Source organism: Caretta caretta, chromosome 1 (assembly GCF_965140235.1).
Source record: "Caretta caretta isolate rCarCar2 chromosome 1, rCarCar1.hap1, whole genome shotgun sequence".
In the NCBI taxonomy this organism is placed as follows: Eukaryota; Metazoa; Chordata; order Testudines; family Cheloniidae; genus Caretta; species Caretta caretta.
The window spans coordinates 10569669-10587684 of NC_134206.1; the positions used below are offsets into that span (position 1 = coordinate 10569669).

The window sequence follows — 18016 nt, forward strand, 5'->3', positions numbered from 1 at the left end:
TGTACAAAGTGCAAGCTGGTCTCCATATTGGAAGAGAAAATTGAAGGTCTGGAGCAACAGATAACAACCCTGCGTTGCATACGAGAAACTGAGGATTTTCTGGACAAAACTCAGGATAGGCTTCTAGGGGCACAAAGCTCTACAGATATAGAGCAGGTTGCACAGAGGAGCCAAGAGGCCAGTGAAGAAGCTTGGCAACATGTGACCTCCAGAAGAGGTAAGCGGAATGTCCGGGTTCCAGTAACACAGACACAGGTAACTAACCGCTTTCATGTTCTCTCCACAGGTATCGTTGCGGAGAGTGGACCAGATGATATGTCTGGGGCGAGAAAGCAGAAGGAGACTCCGCTGGTTGGAAGGCATGAGATGCTATGTCCTGAGGTTGGGGGTTCCACGACCACCACTCCCAAGAGGAGAAGGCGGGTGGTGGTGGTCGGGGACTCTCTCCTCCGGGGGACTGAGTCATCTATCTGCCGCCCTGACCAGGAAAACCGAGAAGTCGGCTGCTTGCCGGGGGCCAAGATTCGCAATGTGACGGAGAGACTGCCGAGACTCATCAAGCCCTCGGATCGCTACCCCTTCCTGCTTCTCCACGTGGGCACCAATGATACTGCCAAGAATGACCTTGAGCGGATCACTGCGGACTACGTGGCTCTAGGAAGAAGGATAAAGGAGTTGGAGGCGCAAGTGGTGTTCTCGTCCATCCTCCCCGTGGAAGGAAAAGGCCTAGGTAGGGACCGTCGAATCGTGGAAGTCAACGAATAGCTACGCAGGTGGTGTCGGAGAGAAGGCTTTGGATTCTTTGACCATGGGATGGTGTTCCATGAAGGAGGAGTGCTGGGCAGAGACGGGCTCCATCTTACGAAGAGAGGGAAGAGCATCTTTGCCAGCAGGCTGGCTAACCTAGTGAGGAGGGCTTTAAACTAGGTTCACCGGGGGAAGGAGACCAAAGCCCTGAGGTAAGTGGGAAAGCGGGATACCGGGAGGAAGCACAGGCAGGAATGTCTGTGAGGGGAGGGCTCCTGCCTCATACTGGGAATGAGGGGCGATCAACAGGTTATCTCAAGTGCTTATATACAAATGCACAAAGCCTTGGAAACAAGCAGGGAGAACTGGAGGTCCTGGTGATGTCAAGGAACTATGACGTGATCGGAATAACAGAGACTTGGTGGGATAACTCACATGACTGGAGTACTGTCATGGATGGTTATAAACTGTTCAGGAAGGACAGGCAGGGCAGAAAAGGTGGGGGAGTAGCACTGTATGTAAGGGAGCAGTATGACTGCTCAGAGCTCCGGTACGAAACTGCAGAAAAACCTGAGTGTCTCTGGATTAAGTTTAGAAGTGTGTGCAACAAGAGTGATGTAGTGGTGGGAGTCTGCTATAGACCACCGGACCAGGGGGATGAGGTAGATGAGGCTTTCTTCCGGCAGCTCACGGAAGCTACTAGATCGCATGCCCAGATTCTCATGGGTGACTTTAATTTTCCTGATATCTGCTGGGAGAACAATACAGCGGTGCATAGACAATCCAGGAAGTTTTTGGAAAGCGTAGGGGACAATTTCCTGGCGCAAGTGCTAGAGGAGCCAACTAGGGGGGGCGCTTTTCTTGACCTGCTGCTCACAAACCGGGTAGAATTAGTGGGGGAAGCAAAAGTGGATGGGAATCTGGGAGGCAGTGACCATGAGTTGGTTGAGTTCAGGATCCTGACGCAGGGAAGAAAGGTAAGCAGCAGGATACGGACCCTGGACTTCAGGAAAGCAGACTTTGACTCCCTCAGGGAACGGATGGCCAGGATCCCCTGGGGGACTAACTTGAAGGGGAAAGGAGTCCAGGAGAGCTGGCTGTATTTCAAGGAATCCCTGTTGAGGTTACAGGGACAAACCATCCCGATGAGTCGAAAGAATAGTAAATATGGCAGGCGACCAGCTTGTCTTAATGGTGAAATCCTAGCGGATCTTAAACATAAAAAAGAAGCTTACAAGAAGTGGAAGGTTGGACATATGACCAGGGAAGAGTATAAAAATATTGCTCGGGCATGTAGGAATGTTATCAGGAGGGCCAAATCGCACCTGGAGCTGCAGCTAGCCAGAGATGTCAAGAGTAACAAGAAGGGTTTCTTCAGGTATGTTGGCAACAAGAAGAAAGCCAAGGAAAGTGTGGGCCCCTTACTGAATGAGGGAGGCAACCTAGTGACAGAGGATGTGGAAAAAGCTAATGTACTCAATGCTTTTTTTGCCTCTGTTTTCACTAACAAGGTCAGCTCCCAGACTGCTGCGCTGGGCATCGCAAAATGGGGAAGAGATGGACAGCCCTCTGTGGAGATAGAGGTGGTTAGGGACTATTTAGAAAAGCTGGACGTGCACAAGTCCATGGGGCCGGACGAGTTGCATCCGAGAGTGCTGAAGGAATTGGCGGCTGTGATTGCAGAGCCATTGGCCATTATCTTTGAAAACTCGTGGCGAACGGGGGAAGTCCCGGATGACTGGAAAAAGGCTAATGTAGTGCCCATCTTTAAAAAAGGGAAGAAGGAGGATCCTGGGAACTACAGGCCAGTCAGCCTCACCTCAGTCCCTGGAAAAATCATGGAGCAGGTCATCAAAGAATCAATCCTGAAGCACTTGCATGAGAGGAAAGTGATCAGGAACAGCCAGCATGGATTCACCAAGGGAAGGTCATGCCTGACTAATCTAATCGCCTTTTATGGTGAGATTACTGGTTCTGTGGATGAAGGGAAAGCAGTGGATGTATTGTTTCTTGACTTTAGCAAAGCTTTTGACACGGTCTCCCACAGTATTCTTGTCAGCAAGTTAAGGAAATATGGGCTGGATGAATGCACTATAAGGTGGGTAGAAAGCTGGCTAGATTGTCGGGCTCAACGGGTAGTTATCAATGGCTCCATGTCTAGTTGGCAGCCGGTATCAAGTGGAGTGCCCCAAGGGTCGGTCCTGGGGCCGGTTTTGTTCAATATCTTCATAAATGATCTGGAGGATGGTGTGGATTGCACTCTCAGCAAATTTGCGGATGATACCAAACTGGGAGGAGTGGTAGATACGCTGGAGGGGAGGGATAGGATACAGAAGGACCTAGACAAATTGGAGGATTGGGCCAAAAGAAATCTGATGAGGTTCAATAAGGATAAGTGCAGGGTCCTGCACTTAGGACGGAAGAACCCAATGCACAGCTACAGACTAGGGACCGAATGGCTAGGCAGCAGTTCTGCGGAAAAGGACCTAGGGGTGACAGTGGACGAGAAGCTGGATATGAGTCAGCAGTGTGCCCTTGTTGCTAAGAAGGCCAATGGCATTTTGGGATGTATAAGTAGGGGCATAGCGAGCAGATCGAGGGACGTGATCGTTCCCCTCTATTCGACATTGGTGAGGCCTCATCTGGAGTACTGTGTCCAGTTTTGGGCCCCACACTTCAAGAAGCATGTGGATAAATTGGAGAGAGTCCAGCGAAGGGCAACAAAAATGATTAGGGGTCTAGAACACATGACTTATGAGGAGAGGCTGAGGGAGCTGGGATTGTTTAGCCTGCAGAAGAGAAGAATGAGGGGGGATTTGATAGCTGCTTTCAACTACCTGAAAGGGGGTTCCAAAGAGGATGGCTCTAGACTGTTCTCAATGGTAGCAGATGACAGAACGAGGAGTAATGGTCTCAAGTTGCAGTGGGGGAGGTTTAGGTTGGATATTAGGAAAAACTTTTTCACTAAGAGGGTGGTGAAACACTGGAATGCGTTACCTAGGGAGGTGGTAGAATCTCCTTCCTTAGAGGTTTTTAAGGTCAGGCTTGACAAAGCCCTGGCTGGGATGATTTAACTGGGAATTGGTCCTGTTTCGAGCAGGGGGTTGGACTAGATGCCCTTCTGGGGTCCCTTCCAACCCTTATATTCTATGATTCTATGATTCTTTTAAAAAAATTACAATCTTAATTTTAAAATTGTCAGTGAGGGAGAATGCACTATGACCCTTGTGTAAGTCATTGCAATGGTTGATTACCTTCCCTTGTTAAAAATTTACACTTTATTTTGACCCTGAATTTGTCTAGCTTCAATTTCCAGCCAATGGATCACGTTATACCTTTCCCTGGAAGGGACCTAAGGAGGTCATCTAGTCCAACCCCCTGCTCAAAGCAGGACCAATCCACAACTAAATCATCCCAGCCAGGGCTTTGTCAAGCCTGACCTTAAAAACCTCTGAAGAAGGAGATTCCACCACCTCCCTAGGGAACCCATTCCAATGCTTCACCACCCTCCTAGTGAAAAAGTTTTTCCTAATATCCAACCTAAACCTCCCCCACTGCAACTTGAGACCATTACTCCTCATTCTGTCATCTGCTACCACTGAGAAAGTCTAGATCCATCCTCTTTGGAAACCCCTTTCAGGTAGTTGAAAGCAGCTATCAAATCCCCCCTCATTCTCCTCTTCTGCAGACTAAATCATCCCAGTTCCCTCAGCCTCTCCTTATAAAACATGTGCTCCAGACCCCTAATCATTTTTGTTGCCCTCCGCTAGACTTTCCAATTTTTCCACATCCTTCTCGTAGTGTGGGGCCCAAAACTGGACACAGTACTCCAGATGAGGCCTCACCAATGCCGAATAGAGGGGAATGATCACATCTCTCAATCTGCTGGCAATGCCCCTACTTATACAACCCAAAATGCCATTAGCCTTCTTGGCAACAAGGGCACACTGTTGATTCATATCCAGCTTCTTGTTCCTTTTCTGCAGAACTGCTGCCTAGCCATTCGGTCCCTAGTCTGTAGCAGCGCATGGGATTCTTCCATCCTAAGTGCAGGACTCTGCACTTGTCCTCGTTGAACCTCATCAGATTTCTTTTGGCCTAATCCTCTAATTTGTCTAGGTCCCTCTGTATCCTATCCCTACTCTCCGGCATATCTACCTCTCCTCCCAGTTTAGTGTCATCTGCAAACTTGCTGAGGGTGCAATCCACCCCATCCTCCAGATCGTTTATGAAGATACTGCACAAAACCTGCCCCAGGACTGACCCTTGGGGCACTCTGTTTGATACCAGCTGCCAACTAGACATGGAGCCATTGATCGCTACCTGTTGAGCCCGACAATCTAGCCAGCTTTGTATCCACTTTATCGTCCATTCGTCCAGTCCATACTTCCTTAACTTGCTGGCAAGAATACTGTGGGAGACCATACGAAAAGATTTGCTAAAGTCAAGGAATAACACATCCACTGCTTTCCCCACATCCACAGAGCCAGTTATCTCATCATAGAAGGCAATTATGTGAGTCGGGCATGACCTGCCCTGGGTGAATCCATGCTGACTGTTCCTGATCACTTTCCTCTCCTCTAAGTGCTTCAGAATTGATTCCTTGAGGACCTGCTCCATGATTTTTCCAGGGACTGAGGTGAGGCTGACTGGCCTGTAGTTCCCTGGATTCTCCTTCTTCCCTTTTTTAAAGATGGGCACTACATTAGCCTTTTTCCACTCCTCCGGGACCTCCCCCGATTGCCATGAGTTTTCAAAGATAATGGCCAATGGCTCTGCAGTCACATCCGCCAACTCCTTTAGCACCCTTGGGTGCAGTGCATTCAGCCCCATGGACTTGTGCACATCCAGCTTTTCTAAATAGTCCTGAACCACTTCTTTCTCCACAGGGGGCTGGTCACGTCCTCCCCATACTGTGCTGTCCAGTGCAGTAGTCTGGAAGCTGACCTTGTTTGTGAAGACAGAGGCAAAAAAAGCATTGAGTACCTCAGCTCTTTCCATATCCTCTGTCACTAGGTTGCCTCCCTACACTTTCCCTGACCACCTTCTTGTTGTTAACATACCTGTAGAAACCCTTCTTGTTACTCTTAACATCCCTTGCTGGCTGCAACTCCAAGTGTTATTTGGCCTTCCTGATTTCACTCCTGCATGCCTGTGGTTGCAGCAGTGCCAAATACTGAGGTAAAATAACCTCTCTACTCATACATGAGACTCCCTTATTTATGCATCCAAGGATCACATTAGCCCTTTTGGCCAGAGCATCACACTGGGAGGTCAGCTGATTATCTGCCATGATGGCTGTCATAAATATAAAGGGAAGGGTAACCACCTTACTGTATACAGTACTATTAAATCCCTCCTGGCCAGAGGCAAAACCCATTCACCTGTAAAAGGTTAAGAAGCTAAGATAACCTCGCTGGCACCTGACCAAAATGACCAATGAGGAAACAAGATACTTTCAAAGCTGAAGTGGGGCAGGGAACAAAGGGCCTGTCTGTCTGTGTGATGCTTTTCTTGGGACCAGGTCAGGAATGCTCTTCAGAACTTCTGTTAAGTTAGTAGTAATCTAGCTAAAAATGCGTTAGATTTCCTTTTGTTAAATAGCTGGTAAAATAGGTTGTGTTGAATGGAATGTATATTCCTGTTTTTGTGTCTTTTTGTAACTGAAGGTTTTGCCTAGAGGGATTCTCTATGTTTTGAATCTGATTACCCTGTAAGGTATTTACCATCCTGATTTTACAGCGGTGATTCTTTTTTACTTTTTCTTTAATTAAAATTCTTCTTTTAAGATCCTGATTGCTTTTTCATTGTTCTTAAGATCCAAGGGTTTGGGTCTGTGTGCACCTATGGAAATTGGTGAGGATTTTTATCAAGCCTTCCCCAGGAAAGGGGTGTAGGGCTTGGGGGGATATTTTGGGGGAAGATGTTCCAAGTGGGCTCTTTCCCTGTTCTTTGTTTAACACGCTTGGTGGTGGCAGCATAGGGTTCAAGGACAAGGCAAAGTTTGTACCTTGAGGAAGTTTTTAACCTAAGCTGGTAAGAATAAGCTTAGGGGATCTTTCATGCAGGTCCCCACGTCTGTACCCTAGAGTTCAGAGTGGGGAAGGAACCTTGACTATGGTCAAATCTTTTTCAGTCACCACTTTCTGGGATAGAGTCCCCCATCCCGTAAGTATGGCCTACATTCTTTGTTTCTAGAGTTATACGTTTACATTTAACAATATTAAAACATACATTGTTTGCTTGTACCCAGCTTACCAAGCAATCTAGACTGCTCTGTATCAGTGACCTGTCCTCAACATTTACCACTCCTCCAATTGGTGTCATTGGCAAACTTTATCAATGCTGATTTTATGTTCTCTTCTATATTACTGATTTAAAAAAACAGTTACCTTTTTTTGTAAATGGTGTTCTTCGAGATGTGTTGCTCATGTCCATTCCATTGTAGATGTGTGTGCTTGACACATGCACCGGTGCTGGAAGTTTTTCCCTCATTGGTAACGTAGGGGACTGGCTCTGGTGCCCTCTGGAGTGGTGCATGTATGCCGTGGTATTAGGGGTGCTACAGGTTCTCCCCACCCTTAGTTCCTTCTTGTCAGAAACTGACAGTTCAGAAGGAGGGCGGGTCATGGAATGGACATGAGCAACACAACTCGAAGAACACCAGTTACAAAAAAAGATAACTGTCTTTTCTTCTTTGAGTGCTTGCTCATGTCTGTTCCATTGTAGGTGACTCCCAAGCAGTACCACCAGAGGCAGGTAGGAGTTCATGGACATATTGATTGCAACACAGCTCTGCCAAATCCAGTGTCATCTCTTGCTTGCTGGATGATGGTGTAGTGCATCATGAACATGTGTACCAAAGACCATGTTGCAGCCCTGCAGAGGTCATGGATAGTAACATGCACCAGGAAGGCCACTGAGGAGTGGGCCTTCACTATAGGCAGTGGCTTGGCCTAAGCCAGCTCACAACAGGTCTGGAAGCAGGTGGTAATCCAATTAGAGATCCTCTGCAAGGACACCGGGAGACCCTTCATCCTGTCCGCTGTTGTGATAAAGAGCTGGGTCGGTCTGTGGAAGGGCTTGGGGCTCTCCAGGTAGAATGCTATGGCACGCCGGACATCCAATGTATGTAGCTGCCTCTCCTCATTGGTTGACTGCAGCTTCAGACAGAACACTGGGAGGAAGATAACCTGGTTGACATGAAAAGGGGACACCACCTTAGGCAGGAAAGCCAGATGAGGTTGCAGCTGGACCTTGTCCTTGTAGAACACTGTATACTGAGGCTCTGAAGTCAGGGCCTTAATCTCAGATACACTCCTTGCCGAGGTAATGGCTACAAGGAAAGCAACTTTCCATGAAACAAGAAGCCATAGGCTCAAAGGGCAGGCCTGTGAGCCTAGAGAGGACCTGGTTGAGATCCCATGGGGAACCGAGTCCTGGACCAGCAGGAAGAGCTTTTCAAGGCTGTCATAAATATAAAGGGAAGGGTAAACCCCTTTGAAATCCCTCCTGGCCAGGGGAAAGCTCCTCTCACCTGTAAAGGGTTAAGAAGCTAAAGGTAACCTCGCTGGCACCTGACCAAAATGACCAATGAGGAGACAAGATACTTTCAAAAGCTGGGAGGAGGGAGAGGGACAAAGGGTCTGTGTGCTGCTCTTGCCAGGGACAGAACAGGAATGGAGTCTTAGAACTTTTAGTAAGTAATCTAGCTAGGTATGTGTTAGATTATGATTTCTTTAAATGGCTGAGAAAAGCATTGTGCTGAATAGAATAACTATTTCTGTCTGTGTACTTTTTTTGTAACTTAAGGTTTTGCCTAGAGGGGTTCTCTATGTTTTGAATCTAATTACCCTGTAAGATATCTACCATCCTGATTTTACAGGGGGGATTTCTTTATTTCTATTTACTGCTATTTTTTATTAAAAGTCTTCTTTTAAAAAACTGAATGCTTTTTCATTGTTCTCAGATCCAAGGGTTTGGGTCTGTGGTCACCTATGCAAATTGGTGAGGCTTTTTATCCAACATTCCCAGGAGAGGGGGGGGTGCAAGTGTTGGGAGGATTGTTCATTGTTCTTAAGATCCAAGGGTCTGGGTCTGTAGTCACCTAGGCAAATTGGTGAGGCTTTTTACCAAACCTTGTCCAGGAAGTGGGGTGCAAGGTTTTGGGGAAGTATTTTGGGGGGAAAGACGCGTCCAAACAGCTCTTCCCCAGTAACCAGTATTAGTTTGGTGGTGGTAGCGGCCATTCCAAGGATAACGGGTGTAATATTTTGTACCTTGGGGAAGTTTTGACCTAAGCTGGTAAAGATAAGCTTAGGGGGTTTTTTCATGCAGGTCCCCACATCTGTACCCTAGAGTTCAGAGTGGGGGAGGAACCTTGACAAAGGCCCTTTAAGAACCGGATCGACATCTCATGCGAGAACACCAATTTGCCCTGGACACGTGGGTGGAAGGCTGATATGGCTGCCAAGTGCACCTTGATGGAAAAAAGCATGAGGACTTCGTGCTTTAGGTGGAGCAGATAATCCAGGAAGAACTGAAGAGATGACCGGGTCGGGGAGATGCTTCACTCCAACCCTCAGCAGGAAAACTGCTTCCACTTTGCCAGGTAAGTCGCTCAGGTGGAGGGCTTTCTGATTTCCAAGAGAACCTGTTGTACCTGACTAGAGCAGGCCTGTTCCTCTGGGTTGATCCACACAGCAGCCAAGCCATGAGGTGAAGAGAGGGAAGGTTTGGGTGCAGGAGCCAACCGTGGTTGTGTGAGATTAGGTCCGGGAAACTGGACAGTGGCCATGGAGCAGCCATGGCCAGATCCATGAGCGTGCCAAACCAGTGCTGGCAATGCCACACCGGGGCGATCATAATGACTCGCGCCTTGTCACTTTTGATAAGACCCTGATGATCAGCAGAATTGGTGGGAATGTGTACATCAGATCCCCCACCCATGACAGGAGAAAGGCATCTGAGAGGGCACCCCTGCCGAGGCCTTAGGCCTGGTCTACATTACAAGTTTAGGTTGAATTTAGCAGCATTATCTCGATTTAACCCTGCACCCATCCACATGATGAAGCCCTATTTTTTGACTTAAAGAGCTCTTAAAATCAATTTCTTTACTCCACCCCTGACGAGGGGATTAGCGTGGAAATCGGCCTTGCCGGGTCGAATTTGGGGTACTGTGGATGCAATTCGGTGGTATTGGCCTCCGGGAGCTATCCGCTCTGGACAGCGCTCTCAACTCAGATGCACTGGCCAGGTATACAGGAAAAGGCCTGCAAACTTTTGAATCTCATTTCCTGTTTGGCCAGCGTGGCGAGCTCACCCACACAGGTCACCATGCAGAGCTCATCATCACAGAAGACCATGCAGTCCCAGAATCACCGAAGAGCTCCAGCATGGACCAAACGGGAGGTACGGGATCTGATCGCTGTATGGGGAGTCGAATCCGTGCTGGCACAACGCCATTCGAAAAGACAAAATGCCAAAATATTTGAAAAAATCTTCAATGGCATGAAGGACAGAGGCTATAACAGGGACCTGCAGCAGTGCCGCTTGAAAATTAATAGGCGCTCAGGCAAGCCTACCAAAAAACCAGAGAGGTAAACGACCACTCCGGTTGAGAGCCCCAGACATGCCGCTTCTATGATGAGCTGCATGCCATTCTAGGGGGTGCAGCCACCACTACCCCAACCCTGTGCTTTGACTCCACTGAAGGAGTGGGAAGCAACATGGAAGCGGGTTTTGGGGGCGAGGAAGATGATGATGAGGAGGTTATAGATAGCTTGCAGCAAGGAAGCAGAGAAACCGGTTTCCCCAAGAGCCAGGATCTGTTTATCACTCTGGACCTGTACCCAGTACCCCCCCGAACCCACCCAAGGCAGGCTCCAGGACCCTGAAGGCAAAGAAGGGACCTCTGGTGAGTGTACCTTTGTAAATATTGTACATGGTTTAAAAGCAAGCGTGTTTAATGATTAATTTGCCCTGGCATTTGCGGCCAGCACAGCTACTGGAAAAGTCTGTTAATGTGTCTGGGGATGGAGCGGAAATCCTCCAGGGACATCTCCATAAAGCTCTCCTGGATGTACTCCCAAAGCTTTTGCAAAAGGTTTCTGGGGAGGGCAGCCTTATTCCGTCCTCCATGGTAGGACACTTTACCATGCCAGACCAGTAGCACGTAGTCGGGAATCATTGCAGAACAAAGCATTGCAGGGTACGGTCCGGGTGTTTATGACATTCAAACAACATCCGTTCTTTATCTCTCTGTGTTACCCTCAGGAGAGTGATATCATTCATGGTCACCTGGTTGAAATAGGGTGGTTTTAGTAAGCGGACATTCAGAGGTGCCCATTCCTGCTGGGCTGTTTGCCTGTAGCTGAACAGAAATCTTCCCTGCAGTTAGCCATGCGGTGGGGGGAGGGGTGAAGACATCATCCCAGAGAAATGGGTGTGTGTGTGGGGAGGGGATGGATGGGTTTCTGCTGCACATGAACCTAGAAACCGCAGCCCCTCCTTTTAAATGGCCAACCCAACGGCTACTTCGTATGGGAAATGAGGGCGCTGTGTTTGAAACCATTCCCACATAACTCACATGACTGGAGTACTGTCATGGATGGTTATAAACTGTTCAGGAAGGACAGGCAGGGCAGAAAAGGTTGGGGAGTAGCACTGTATGTAAGTGAGCAGTATGACTGCTCAGAGCTCCGGTACAAAACTGCAGAAAAACCTGAGTGTCTCTGGATTAAGTTTAGAAGTGTGAGCAACAAGAGTGATGTAGTGGTGGGAGTCTGCTATAGACCACCGGACCAGGGGGATGAGGTGGATGAGGCTTTCTTCCGGCAACTCGCAGAAGCTACTAGATCGCAGGCCTGGTTCTCATGGGTGACTTTAATTTTCCTGATATCTGCTGGGAGAGCAATACAGCGGTGCATAGACAATCCAGGAAGTTTTTGGAAAGCGTAGGGGACAATTTCCTGGTACAAGTGCTGGAGGAGCCAACTGGGCGGGGGGGGGGGCTTTTCTTGACCTGCTGCTCACAAACCGGGAAGAATTAGCGGGGGAAGAAAAATGGATGGGAATCTGGGAGGCAGTGACCATGAGTTGGTTGAGTTCAGGATCCTGACACAGGGAAGAAAGGTAAGCAGCAGGATACGGAACCTGGACTTCAGGAAAGCAGACTTCGATTCCCTCAGGGAACGGATGGGTAGGATCCCCTGGGGGACTAACATGAAGGGGAAAGGAGTCCAGGAGAGCTGGCTGTATTTCAAGGAATCCCTGTTGAGGTTAAAGGGACAAACCATCCCGATGAGTCAAAAGAATAGTAAATATGGCAGGCGACCAGCTTGGCTTAACGGTGAAGTCCTAGAGGATCTTAAGCATAAAAAAGAAGCTTACAAGAAGTGGAAGGTTGGACATATGACCAGGGAAGAGTATAAAAATATTGCTCGGGCATGTAGGAATGAAATCAGGAGGGCCAAATCGTACTTGGAGCTGCAGCTAGCAAGAGATGTCAAGAGTAACAAGAAGGGTTTCTTCAGGTATGTTGGCAACAAGAAGAAGCCAAGGAAAGTGTGGGCCCCTTAATGAATGAGGGAGGCAACCTAGTGACAGAGGATGTGGAAAAAGCTAATGTACTCAATGCTTTTTTTGTCTCTGTCTTCACGAACAAGGTCAGCTCCCAGACTGCTGCGCTGGGCATCACAACATGGGGAGTAGATGGCCAGCCCTTTGTGGAGAAAGAGGTGGTTAGGGACTATTTAGAAAAGCTGGACGTGCACAAGTCCATGGGGCCGGATGAGTTGCATCCGAGAGTGCTAAAGGAATTGGCGGCTGTGATTGCAGAGCCATTGGCCATTATCTTTGAAAACTCGTGGCGAACGGGGAAAGTCCCAAATGACTGGAAAAAGGCTAATGTAGTGCCAATCTTTAAAAAAGGGAAGGAGGATGATCCTGGGAACTACAGGCCAGTCAGCCTCACCTCAGTCCCCAGAAAAATCATGGAGCAGATCCTCAAAGAATCAATCCTGAAGCACTTACATGAGAGGAAAGTGATCAGGAACAGTCAGCATGGATTCACCAAGGGAAGGTCATGCCTGACTAATCTAATCGCCTTCTATGATGAGATTACTGGTTCAAAGGATGAAGCGAAAGCAGTGGATGTATTGTTTCTTGACTTTAGCAAAGCTTTTGACACGGTCTCCCACAGTATTCTTGTCAGCAAGTTAAAGAAGTATGGGCTGGATGAATGCACTATAAGGTGGGTAGAAAGTTGCCTAGATTGTCGGGCTCAACGGGTAGTGATCAATGGCTCCATGTCTAGTTGGCAGCTGGTGTCAAGTGGAGTGTCCCAGGGGTCGGTCCTGGGGCCGGTTTTGTTCAATATCTTCATAAATGATCTGGAGGATGGTGTGGATTGAACTCTCAGCAAATTTGCGGATGATACTAAACTGGGAGGAGTGGTAGATACGCTGGAGGGCAGGGATAGGATACAGAGGGACCTAGACAAATTGGAGGATTGGGCCAAAAGAAATCTGATGAGGTTCAATAAGGATAAGTGCAGGGTCCTGCACTTAGGACGGAAGAACCCAATGCACAGCTACAGACTAGGGACCAAATGGCTAGGCAGCAGTTCTGCGGAGAAGGACCTAGGGGTGACAGTGGACGAGAAGTTGGATATGAGTCAGCAGTGTGCCCTTGTTGCCAAGAAGGCCAATGGCATTTTGGGATGTATAAGTAGGGGCATGGCGAGCAGATCGAGGGACGTGATCGTTCCCCTCTATTCGACATTGGTGAGGCCTCATCTGGAGTACTGTGTCCAGTTTTGGGCCCCACACTACAAGAAGGATGTGGATAAATTGGAGAGAGTCCAGCTAAGGGCAACAAAAATGATTAGGGGTCTGGAACACATGACTTATGAGGAGAGGCTGAGGGAACTGGGATTGTTTAGTCTGCAGAAGAGAAGAATGAGGGGGGATTTGATAGCTGCTTTCAACTACCTGAGAGGTGGTTCCAGAGAGGATGGTTCTAGACTATTCTCAGTGGTAGAAGAGGACAGGACAAGGAGTATTGGTCTCAAGTTGCAGTGGGGGAGGTTTAGGTTGGATATTAGGAAAAAAACTTTTTCACTAGGAGGGTGGTGAAACACTGGAGTGCGTTACCTAGGGAGGTGGTAGAATCTCCTTCCTTAGAAGTTTTTAAGGTCAGGCTTGACAAAGCCCTGGCTGGGATGATTTAATTGGGGATTGGTCCTGCTTTGAACAGGGGATTGGACTAGATGACCTCCTGAGGTCCCTTCCAACCCTGATATTCTATGATTCTATGTTATGAAGGTTGAAAAAGCCAAAAGACTGTGGCTTAAAATGTCTGCGTGCAAGCTGAATTCTGTTGCCCGGCCTTGCGTGAGTGATCTCTCACACCAAACCGGCATACCCTCAATAAGAGGCAAAATGCGACCTTGTAATGAAAGCACATGTGCTATGTAATGTTAACAGCAAGGTTTACTGTGAAAGAGTGTACCCACTGTTCTATAAAATGTGTCCCTTTAACAACCACTCTCCCTTTTTTTCCTCCACCAGCTGCATATGTTTCTCCTTCCCAGAGCCTAGTGAAGATTAGAAGGCGAAAAAAACGCACTCATGATTAAATGTTCTCTGACCTCATGCTGTCCTCCCACACTGACAGAGCACAGCAAAATATGTGGAGGCAGACAATCTCAGAGTGCAGGAAAACACAATATGACTACAAGGAGAGGTGGCGGGCTGAAGATGGTAGATGGCATCAGCTTGCTGAAAGACGGCAGGAGTCAATGCTCAGGCTGCTGGAGGATCAAACTCATATGCTCCAGCGTATGGGTGAGCTGCAGGAAAGGCAGCAGGAGCACAGACCACCACTACAGCCCCTGTGTAACCAACCACCCTCCTCCCCAAGTTCCATAGCCTCCTCAAGCAGATGCCCAAGAACGCGGTCGGGGGGGCCTCCGGCCACCCAGCCACTCCATCCCAGAGGATTGCCCAAGCAACCGAAGGCTGGCATTCAATAAGTTTTAAAGTGCTGTGTGGCCTTGTCCTTCCCTCCTCCACCACCCCTCCCGGGCTACCTTGGCAGTTATCCCCCTACTTGTGTGATGAATATATAAAGAATGCATGAATGTGAAGCAACAATGACTTTATTGCCCCTGCAAGCAGTGATCGAATGGGGGAGGGGAGGGTGCTTAGCTTACAGGAAAGTAGAGTGAACCCGGGGCGGGGTGGGTTCCATCAAGGAGAAACAAACAGAACTTTCACATCATAGCCTGGCCAGTCATGAAACTGGTTTTCAAAGCTTCTCTGATGTGCACCGCGCCCTCCTGTACTCTTCTAACCGCCCTGGTGTCTGGCTGCGCATAATCAGCAGCCAGGCAATTTGCCTCAACCTCCCACCCCACTATAAACATCTCCCCCTTACTCTCACAGATAGTGTAGAGCCCACAGCAAGCAGTAATAACAATGGGAATATTGGTTTCGCTGAGGTCGAACCAAGTCAGCAAACTGCGCCAGCGCACTTTTAAATGCCCAAATGCACATTCTACCACCATTCTGCACTTGCTCAGCCTGTAGTTGAACAGCTCCTGACTACTGTCCAGGCTGCCTGTGTATGGCTTCATGAGCCATGGCATTAAGGGGTAGGCTGGGTCCCCAAGGACAACTATAGGCATTTCAACATCCCCAATGGTTATTTTCTGGTCCGGAAAGTAAGTCCCTTCCTGCAGCTGTTGAAACAGACCAGAGTTCCTGAAGATGCGAGCGTCATGTACCTTTCCTGGCCATCCCACGTTGATGTTGGTGAAACGTCCCTTGTGATCCACCAGTGCTTGCAGCACCATTGGAAAGTACCCCTTTCAGTTTATGTACTTGCTGCCTTGGGGCTCCAGTACCAAGACAGGGATATAGGTTCTGTCTATGGCCCCACCACAGTTAGGGAATCCCATTGCAGCAAAGCCATCTACTATGACCTGCACATTTCCGAGGGTCACTACGCTTGATATCAGCAGATCTTTGATTGCATTGGCTACTTGCATCACAGCAGCCCCCACAGTAGATTTGCCCATTCCAAATTGATTCCTGACTGACCAGTAGCTGTTTGGCGTTGCAAGCTTCCACAGGGCTATCGCCACTCACTTCTCAACTGTGAGGGCTGCTCTCATCTTGGTATTCTTGTGCTTCAGGGCAGGGGAAAGCAAGTCACAAAGTTCCATGAAAGTGCCCTTATACATGCGAAAGTTTTGCAGCCACTGGGAATCGTCCCAGACCTGCAACACTATCCGGTCCCACCACTCTGTGCTTGTTTCCCAGGCCCAGAATCGGCGTTCCATGACATGAACTTGTCCAATTGACACCATGATGTGCAAATTGCAGGGGCCCGTACTTTGTGAGACGTCTATGTCCATGTCCTCATCACTCTCGTCACCGCACTGCAGTCACCGCCTCCTCGCCTGGTTTCGCTTTTCTTGCAGGTTATGGTTCTGCATATCCTGCTGGATAATGTGTGCAGTGTTTATAGTGCTCATAATTGCCGCAATGATCTGAGCGGGCTCCATGTTCCCAGTGCTATGGCGTCTGCACTGAAAAAAGGCACAAAACGATTGTCTGCCATTGCTCTGATGGAGGGAGGGGCGACTGACAACATGGCTTACAGGGTTGGCTTACAGGGAATTAAAATCAACAAAGGGGGTGGCTTTGCATCAAGGAGAAACAGAATGGCCCCCTCAAGGATAGAACTCAAAACCCTGGGTTTAGCAGGCCATTGATTTCACAGAGGGAGGGAGGAGAAAATGAATACAAAACAAATCTGGTCTATTTCTTGTTTTGATCCACTTCATCTATCTTTATACATCTTGCTGGCAGCAGACGGTGCAGTATGACTGCCGGCAGGACTGAATCGCCATGAGACAAAACTTAAAAGGGAAATGACCTAGCTGAGTCACTCCCATGTTTGCCCAGGCACCCCTGACCGACCTCACTGAGGTTGGCTAAAAGAGCACCCTGGAGTACGGAGACGATAGCTACCAGTCATACTGCACTGTCTGCTGCCAAAGGCAATGAGCTGCTGGTGTGTAGCAATGCAGTACCACGTCTGCCAGCACCCAGGAGACATATGGTGATGGTGAGCTGAGCGGGCTCAATCCTTGCCGTGGTATGGCATCTGCATGGGTAACCCAGGAAGAAAGTTGCGAAACGATTGTCTGCCGTTGCTTTCACGGAGGGAGGGAGGGAAGGGGGAGCCTGACGATACGTACCCAGAACCACCCGCAACAATGTTTTTGCCCCATCAGGCATTGGGATTTCTACCCAGAATTCAAATGGGCGGTGGAAACTGCGGGAACTGTGGGATAGCTACCCACAGTGCAACACTCCGGAAGTTGATGGTTGTCTTGGTAATGTGGATGCACTCCGCCAACTAAATGCCGATTAAATGCACTTAGAGCATTTGTGTGGGGACACACACAATCGACTGTATGAAAATGCTTTCTACAAAACCGACTTCTATAAATTTGACCTAATTTCATAGAGTAGACATAGCCTTAGAGAGAGCAGAACTGATGACACTTCCTGTTCTGTCTGGTGGCGAACAGGTCTAGTCAGGGAGCCCCCCCACTTCTGGAAGAGCATACGGATGACCTCCAAGTGGAGCGACCACTCATGCTGAGAGAAAAAGGACCTGCTAAGGTGATCTGCCTGCGTGTTTTGGACGCCAGGGAGATGTGAAGCTTCCAGGTGGATCGCGTCCTGGATGCAAAGGTCACACAGGCGGAGTGCTTCCTGACAGAGAGCCGGCAAACGCACACACCCCTTGCCTGTTGACATAGAGCATCGAGGCCATGTTGTCCATCAACACCTGCACTACTCGACTGGACAACTGTGGCAGGAAGACACCACAGGCTAGGCGGATGGCTCTGAGCTCCCTGACGTTTATATGTAATGCCAGCTCCTCTAGAGACCATGGTCCCTGGGTCTGCAGCATACTGAGATGTGCTCCCCAACTGAGGTCAGAGGCATCCAACAACAGGGAGACTGTGGGCCATGGACTCTTGAACAGCACTCCTTCCAGCACCAATCTTGTGTCGGTCCATCACTGCAGAGAGGTAAGTACCTTCGGTAGGATTGTGATGATCTTGTCCAGGTAATCCATGGACAGGGAATAGACTGTCGCTAGCCACAACTGAAGGGGCCGCAGTCTGAGCCTCGCATGGCGGATGACGTAAGTGCATGCTGCCATGTGACCTGATCGTCCAAGG

General features: G+C 48.8%; 1 protein-coding gene across 1 annotated transcript in view; it reads right to left on the bottom strand.

The window, feature by feature from the left end:
• Positions 1-18016, bottom strand: part of LOC125631701 (disintegrin and metalloproteinase domain-containing protein 20-like) — a 174285-nt gene that overhangs the window by 114964 nt on the left and 41305 nt on the right. The window lies entirely within an intron of this gene.